This window comes from Doryrhamphus excisus, chromosome 13, assembly GCF_030265055.1.
Source record: "Doryrhamphus excisus isolate RoL2022-K1 chromosome 13, RoL_Dexc_1.0, whole genome shotgun sequence".
In the NCBI taxonomy this organism is placed as follows: Eukaryota; Metazoa; Chordata; class Actinopteri; order Syngnathiformes; family Syngnathidae; genus Doryrhamphus; species Doryrhamphus excisus.
The window spans coordinates 3450621-3458120 of NC_080478.1; the positions used below are offsets into that span (position 1 = coordinate 3450621).

At 49.1% G+C, this 7500-nt stretch overlaps 4 non-coding genes and 4 pseudogenes across 4 annotated transcripts; all 8 read right to left on the reverse strand.

The window, feature by feature from the left end:
• The window catches only part of LOC131141859 (5S ribosomal RNA), a 109-nt pseudogene extending 100 nt beyond the window's left edge, over nt 1-9 (reverse strand).
• A 112-nt stretch (nt 10-121) lies between these two features.
• On the reverse strand, nt 122-230 carry LOC131141860 (5S ribosomal RNA; annotated as a pseudogene).
• A 112-nt stretch (nt 231-342) lies between these two features.
• LOC131098816 (5S ribosomal RNA) lies at nt 343-461 on the reverse strand. The gene has a single exon (XR_009117670.1). It is a non-coding gene; the product is annotated as a 5S ribosomal RNA (ribosomal RNA).
• Nucleotides 462-573: 112 nt separating this feature from the next.
• On the reverse strand, nt 574-692 carry LOC131143243 (5S ribosomal RNA). The gene has a single exon (XR_009133296.1). It is a non-coding gene; the product is annotated as a 5S ribosomal RNA (ribosomal RNA).
• A 112-nt stretch (nt 693-804) lies between these two features.
• LOC131142289 (5S ribosomal RNA) lies at nt 805-913 on the reverse strand (annotated as a pseudogene).
• Nucleotides 914-6859: 5946 nt separating this feature from the next.
• LOC131143244 (5S ribosomal RNA) lies at nt 6860-6978 on the reverse strand. The gene has a single exon (XR_009133297.1). It is a non-coding gene; the product is annotated as a 5S ribosomal RNA (ribosomal RNA).
• A 112-nt stretch (nt 6979-7090) lies between these two features.
• Nucleotides 7091-7199, reverse strand: LOC131142291 (5S ribosomal RNA; annotated as a pseudogene).
• Nucleotides 7200-7311: 112 nt separating this feature from the next.
• LOC131099500 (5S ribosomal RNA) lies at nt 7312-7430 on the reverse strand. The gene has a single exon (XR_009118328.1). It is a non-coding gene; the product is annotated as a 5S ribosomal RNA (ribosomal RNA).
• Nucleotides 7431-7500: the final 70 nt, after the last annotated feature.

Sequence of the window (7500 nt, forward strand, 5' to 3'; positions counted from 1 at the left end):
GCCGTAAGCTGCCAGGTCAACTGAAAAGATCCTATTTGAAGGTGACGCAGGCCAAACTAGACTCTGGCAAACAGTGTCAAACAGCGCCCTTTGCTGTCAGGCAAGAGCAGAAACCATAAAAAGCTTACAGCTCCTGGTATTCCCAGGCGGTCTCCCATCCAAGTACTAACCAGGCCCGCCCCTGCTTAGCGTCCGAGATCGGGCGTTTTCAGGGTAGTATGGCCGTAAGCTGCCAGATCAACTGAAAAGATCCTATTTGAAGGTGACGCAGGCCAAACTAGACTCCAGCAAAAAGTGTCAAACAGCGCCCTCTGCTGTCAGGCAAGAGCAGAAACCATAAAAAGCTTATAGCACCTGGTATTCCCAGGCGGTCTCCCATCCAAGTACTAACCAGGCCCGCCCCTGCTTAGCTTCCGAGATCGGACGAGATCAGGCGTTTTAAGGGTAGTATGGCCGTAAGCTGCCAGGTCAACTGAAAAGATCCTATTTGAAGGTGACGCAGGCCAAACTAGACTCCAGCAAAAAGTGTCAAACAGCGCCCTCTGCTGTCAGGCAAGAGCAGAAACAATAAAAAGCTTACAGCACCTGGTATTCCCAGGCGGTCTCCCATCCAAGTACTAACCAGGCCCGCCCCTGCTTAGTTTCCGAGATCGGACGAGATCGGGCGTTTTCAGGGTAGTATGGCCGTAAGCTGCCAGGTCAACTGAAAAGATCCTATTTGAAGGTGACGCAGGCCAAACTAGACTCTGGCAAACAGTGTCAAACAGCGCCCTTTGCTGTCAGGCAAGAGCAGAAACCATAAAAAGCTTACAGCTCCTGGTATTCCCAGGCGGTCTCCCATCCAAGTACTAACCAGGCCCGCCCCTGCTTAGCGTCCGAGATCGGACGTTTTCAGGGTAGTATGGCCGTAAGCTGCCAGATCAACTGAAAAAATCCTATTTGAAGGTGACACAGGCCAAACTAGACTCCAGCAAAAAGTGTCAAACAGCGCCCTCTGCGGTCAGGCAAGAGCAGAAACCATATAAAGCTTACAGCACCTGGTATTCCCAGGCGGTCTCCCATCCAAGTACTAACCAGGCCCGCCCCTGCTTAGCTTCCGAGATCGGACGAGATCAGGCGTTTTTTTTTTTTTTTTTTTTATTATTGAACATACCACAGTACGTCACAGATATGCATACATCAACATACTATATACACAATTATACCATTCTTTCATGTTATTACACGTCCACATTGACAACTCTCAGTCCAGGCACAGCCTGTTTGTCCAAGATTTTTTTTTTTTTTTTTTTTTTTTTTTTCCTTCCCCTCCTGTAGGTTGAGAGTTTTTTTTTTGTTTGTTTTCCCTCTCCTATAGGTTGAACACAATTTTGTTATTGTCTGCTATCAAGATCAGACCGCTCCCTTCTATGAAGGAGCTCTCAAACTTTTCTTGGTCAGCGGTCCGGCATAATGACACATCCCTCCTTACAATAGCTTCAAAATATGTCCATACGGATATTTTTTTTTTTTTCGAACTTTGCAAGGTTCCGCCTCATCCAGATAGCGTACCTGGCGTGGCTCAACATGAAGTTCCATAGGTTGATGTTCACCCCTTGCTGGCCTCCTCTGTGGCCGAGCAGGAGTTCTTCCTTCCATCTCACGGTTCGGGTGAAGTCGCTTTTCCAATTCCTCTCCATTGTACCTTTTAGTCTGTCCACAAATACATTCAGTTCTTTACAGTTCACAAATAAGTGCAGCAGGCTTTCCACCTCGCTGCCGCACACATTACACTCCCTTCCTACGTTTTTATTGATTTGGTGTATTACTTCGTTTGTGTATATCCTATTATGTTTTATTTTGAAGTCCAGGTCGGCGCATTCCTGATTGTTGTATTTACAGTTTCCCATCATCCATATGTCCTGTCCTTTTATGTGGCTGAACACTTTCGGCCAGAGGAGCTCAGCGGTTGGCCTTTTAAAGGCCTTGCTCACAAGGGCCCAATAGAGTGTTTTCACTGTGCATGTTTCTATGTTGATCTCTTTTTCTTTGGTTTTTAGCATAATTCCAGGTAGCTCATCTGTTTCTTTACCTGTTTCTTGGCTATTTATGTGCCTTTGCCAAGCTTTTGGGATGGCCATCTTTATTTTATTGTATTCGTTCTTTATTGTTCTTTCCGGTATTTCATCGTCATATTCGTGTACACTGTCTATAATGGCTTGCTCCCTCAGGAAGCCCGGTATGACCTCATATACAAAGTCTTTAATTTGTCTTAGTCCTGCTGAAAAGAAGACTTTGTTATACAGTACTTTTCCTTCCTTTACGATCTGGGGGTTTTGAAAGACCGGCTGGCTCATCACTTTGTTTTTTGTGTGGTTTGTGTACACAAAGTCATGCACAAGCCTACCCCAGGCCTCCATGACTTCTTTAAAGAAGGTGGGGGTGCCCTCGTGCAGCCTCCCTCTCAGGTCCATCAGTAGGCTGTATTGCCCACACCGTCCATATTTGAAGAGGGTCTCTCGGAAGAAGGGCTTCCACCCACAGTCTGTTTCTCCCTGCAAATATTTTATCACCATCCTGGTTCTGATTGCCGCTTTTTTGGTCTGTAAGTCCACCAGTTTTAGCCCGCCCTCTTTATACTGTCCTATCAGGGTTTTTTGTGCAATGCGCACGCCTTTCCCCTCCCACAGGAAGTCGCATATGGTTCTCTCTGCTTCGGCCGCTGCCCACTGGGGCAGGCTCACCACTCCCAGGGCATATACCAGTTTGGACATTAACAGAGAGTTTATGATGACCACCCTCCCTTTTAGGGTCAGCTTTCGTGCTCTCCATCTGTTTACGGTCTGTTTGATCTTGTTTAAGGTTCCCGTCCATGTCAAGTTGGTCACTTGTTTGTCGTTTGCGCCTATATATATGCCGATGATCTTTATGCAGTCTTGTGCCTCCTTAAACGGCAGATCGCATTTCTGTCCCTCAAGGTTGCCGATGTATAAAATCTCGGACTTGTCCATATTAATTTTTGCGCCCGCTGCCCTCCCGTATTTTTCCACGCATCCCATTGCATTGCGCACATCCTCGGCGTCTTTCAGAGTCAGGGTTGTGTCATCCGCGTATTGGTGGATGACGCTCCGCCCTCCTCCCGGTATCGCCACTCCCTTTATTTCTCTGGTGGTTTTTATGAGAGCGGCGAGGGGTTCTACCGCAATGGTGAATAGCGGGGCGGATAGCGGGCAGCCTTGTCTCACCGATCTCGTCAGGGGGAAGGTGTCTGTCATTGTGCCATTTATTTTCACGCAACTTCTCGCCTGCCCGTACAGCAGCTGCAGCCATCGTAGCATCCTTTTGCCCACCCCTACTTTTTGCATCGTCTTCCATATGAAAGGGTGCTCCACCCTGTCGAAGGCTTTATTCAAGTCTAGGCTGATCACTATCCCGCTTTCTTCCTTCATGTGTTCCACCACGTTTTGCACGGTTCTCACTGTGTCTGTGATATCTCTTCCCGGCACACTGTACGCCTGGGTGGGTGAGATAATTTCTTTTAAGACTCCTTTTAGCCTGTTTGCTAACACTTTGGCGAGTATTTTATAATCCACATTTAGCAGGCTTATTGGCCTGTAGTTCTCTAGTTTTTCCCTGTCGCCTTTTTTGTGGATGAGGGTGATGATGCCCGTGGCCATAGAGGTCGGCATCTCTCCCCTCTCCTCCATGCGTTGGTATACTTTGTGCAGCATGGGTGCCAGCGTAACGGTGAATGCTTTGTACAATTCGGCCGTAAGGCCGTCGCTTCCGGGACTTTTGCGGGGCTGCAGTTCTTTAATTGCTTTTTCTATATCCGCTATGCGTATGTCTCTTTCACAGGCGCGTCTTCCGGCCTCGGTCACCTTTGCGGTGACTCTTTCTATGATCTCATCTGCGCTTTGTTCGTTGATTTGGCCTCCTGTGAAGAGGTCTGCATAGTAGTCTCTCGTGATTTCGAGGATTTCAACAAAATCTGAGGTTGTTTGGCCCTTTTTGTCTTCTAGTTGTTTTATGTACATTTTCCTCTGTTTTTCTTTCTCAAGGTTTAAGAAGAAACTGGTGTACTTTTCGCCCTTTGCTGCCCAAAGCGCTTTACTTCTGATGATTGCGCCTTCGCACCTTTCTTTTTCGTATACGGCCAATTCCTTTTTTAATTGGATGTATTTTTCGATGTTATATTTTGGTATTTCTTCTATCTTTTTTTCCTCTATTGCTATTTTGCTTTCCAGCATTACTCTGTTTTCGTTGTCTATTTGCTTTTTCCGTTTGGCAAATTTTATGCTCTGCTTTTTGATGAAAGTCTTTATCGTCTCCCATCCTTGGATGGCATCGTCCTCCATCAACTCCTGCACAAGTTCACTTTGGAGCAGGGTGGTTATCTTATTTTTGTATGCCGGGTCTTGTACTAGCGAGGAGTTGAGGCACCAGGTTCCCCCGCCCTTCCCCTCCCCTTTGGGCCCTAAGGTTAATGTCATGATAGCGTGGTCGCTTAATTCTGTAAACTCCCACTTCAGTTCGCGTACATGTCCTATAATTTCTTCCTTTGCAATACACAGGTCTATTCTACTCTGTTTCAGTTTTTTCCGCACCACCTGTTTTCTTGTATACCCTCTTTGGTTGGGGTTGTCGTTCCTCCACACGTCAACAAGGTTTTTGTCTTTTAGCAGGCTGAGTAGGGCTGCTCGGGAGACATCGGGTTTGAAGGTGGAGGCGCTGCAAGCGTCCATCCTGGTGCAGCGTACGTTAAAGTCCCCTACCAGCAGCGTGTTTGGTATGCATAAGGGGCCCAGCCATTCGAAGAAAGCCTTCCTTTCGATTTCATTATTCGATGCGTAGATGTTTATCAACCTGCATTTTATTTTGGCCCGCATGAAGTCTACAATTAGCGCTCTTCCTTCGCTGTTTGTTTGTATTTGGACCGCATTTTCAACGCAGTTCTCTTTTAGGAGTATGGCTACGCCGCATGACTTTTGTGTCTTGTTGTTAACGAATATCGGCCCTGTCCATCTCTTTCGTATTTCCGGGAGGAGTTCGTTTGTCCATCTTGTCTCTTGCAAGCATACTATGTCCGCGTCTAGTCTGTGTAGTGCTCTTTCAAGTTTGTTCATATTTCTGACGCCGTTTATGTTTAAATTTGAAATTGTCACGGCGTTCATTATCTTTTGTGGGTGGGAATTATCTACCTTACATTCTATACAGTTTTCTCTCTTTTTTCCTCTTGTAACTTTTAAGCTGTTGGATCTCCATTTCATCCGGGCTCGAAAGGTCGCCCATTTCCTCCCACCTGCCTGTGGCTTCGTCGCCCCCGTCGTCGTCCCTCGCCGTGCTGGGGCCTGCTTTTGCTCCGTCGTTCCCTGTTTCCGCTTTTGTCACCGCTCCCGCCGTTCTCCTCGTCTTCGTCGCTGGTGTTGTCGTCGTCGTCGCTGCCGCCTCGGCCGCCTCGGCCGCCGTCGTCGTCATCGCTGCTGCCTCAGTCGTCGTCGTCGCTGCCGCCTCAGCCGCCGCCGCCTCAGCCGCCGCCGTCGTCGCTGCCGCCTCAGCCGCCTCAGCCGCCGCCGTTGTCGCCGCCGTTGTCGCTGCCGCCTCAGCCGCCTCCTCCGCCACCGTCTCTGTCACCGCAGCCGCCGTCGCTGTCACCGCAGCTGCCGTTGCTGCTGTCATCGTCGCCGCCGCTGCCACCTCCATTGGCGTTGGCATCCTCTCCATTCTCTTTTCTTCTCCTTCACTTAGCACTGTAGCTGCCGGCGTTTCCATGTCTCTCTCCAGCGCTCCCTCAACCAGCATCTCCGCCTCTGCTGTCAAGCCGCCCCCCAGCACCGCCTCAGCCTGCATCGGCAATGGGCCGCGATCGCCCCTTTCATTCTCCTCACACTCTCTGGCGTAGTGGCCTTGCTCGCCACATTTAAAGCACTTAAACTCCGGGCAATCTCGGATAATGTGGCCGGGCTGGATGCACAATCTGCATACCTTCCTCTGGCGGTCGTGTAGCACCCGAAAGTGTTCTTCCCCCTGGAGGGTCTCAAACTTAGTTGCAAATGGTAGGGAGCGGACTTTTTCGTTGAAGCGCACCTTTAGGTAGCGTGTTCCGTCTGCAATGTCGGTGCCTGGCCACATGCGCCTTCTGATGGTGGACACTGCCTGAACTCCCCATTCCTCCAGCTTCTTCAGGATCACCTCATCTTCAATGTACACTGGAAGGCCAAGGAACGAGACGACGAGCTCGTCATTACGAATTTCTGACGCTATAATCTTATTGGTCTTCAATGTGATGCCGTCCAGCAGACGGTCCTTTCCTTTTTTGTCTTCTGTAGTAACTTCGAATTTTGTCAGGGATTTTTGGCGGCATCCCACCACTCGTCCACATTCTTCTCTAATTTTCTTACATATCTCCATCATCGTTACTTTTTCCTGTCCTACTACTTCCACTGCCACTGTTAATTGTCTTTCATACTTGTTGTCTGCATTTGTTGTCTCGTCCACGCTTTTCTTCTCTGCTCGCTCCATTTTCCCTCTTATAGGCCCCGGCATCATTTGACACCCACCCCCCCCAGCCGCGGTTGGTGGTGGTGGGGGCGTGGGGTTGCTTCGTACAAGTATTACGTTTTAGGCGGAAATTTGGAAAAAATTCTTCAAAAGAAATCGGAAGACAGGGAGTACACACTCAGGGTTGCCTCTTGTTTGCTCACACTCTCACCTGCACTCAATCACCAATCAGTGATCGGGCGTTTTAAGGGTAGTATGGCCGTAAGCTGCCAGGTCAACTGAAAAGATCCTATTTGAAGGTGACGCAGGCCAAACTAGACTCCAGCAAAAAGTGTCAAACAGCGCCCTCTGCTGTCAGGCAAGAGCAGAAACAATAAAAAGCTTACAGCACCTGGTATTCCCAGGCGGTCTCCCATCCAAGTACTAACCAGGCCCGCCCCTGCTTAGTTTCCGAGATCGGACGAGATCGGGCGTTTTCAGGGTAGTATGGCCGTAAGCCGCCAGGTCAACTGAAAAGATCCTATTTGAAGGTGACGCAGGCCAAACTAGACTCTGGCAAACAGTGTCAAACAGCGCCCTTTGCTGTCAGGCAAGAGCAGAAACCATAAAAAGCTTACAGCTCCTGGTATTCCCAGGCGGTCTCCCATCCAAGTACTAACCAGGCCCGCCCCTGCTTAGCGTCCGAGATCGGACGTTTTCAGGGTAGTATGGCCGTAAGCTGCCAGATCAACTGAAAAAATCCTATTTGAAGGTGACACAGGCCAAACTAGACTCCAGCAAAAAGTGTCAAACAGCGCCCTCTGCGGTCAGGCAAGAGCAGAAACCATATAAAGCTTACAGCACCTGGTATTCCCAGGCGGTCTCCCATCCAAGTACTAACCAGGCCCGCCCCTGCTTAGCTTCCGATATCGGACGAGATCGGGCTTTTTCAGGATAGTATGGCCGTAAGCTGCCAGATCAACTGAAAAGATCCTATTTGAAGGTGACGCAGGCCAAACTAGACTCTGGCAAAAAGTGTCA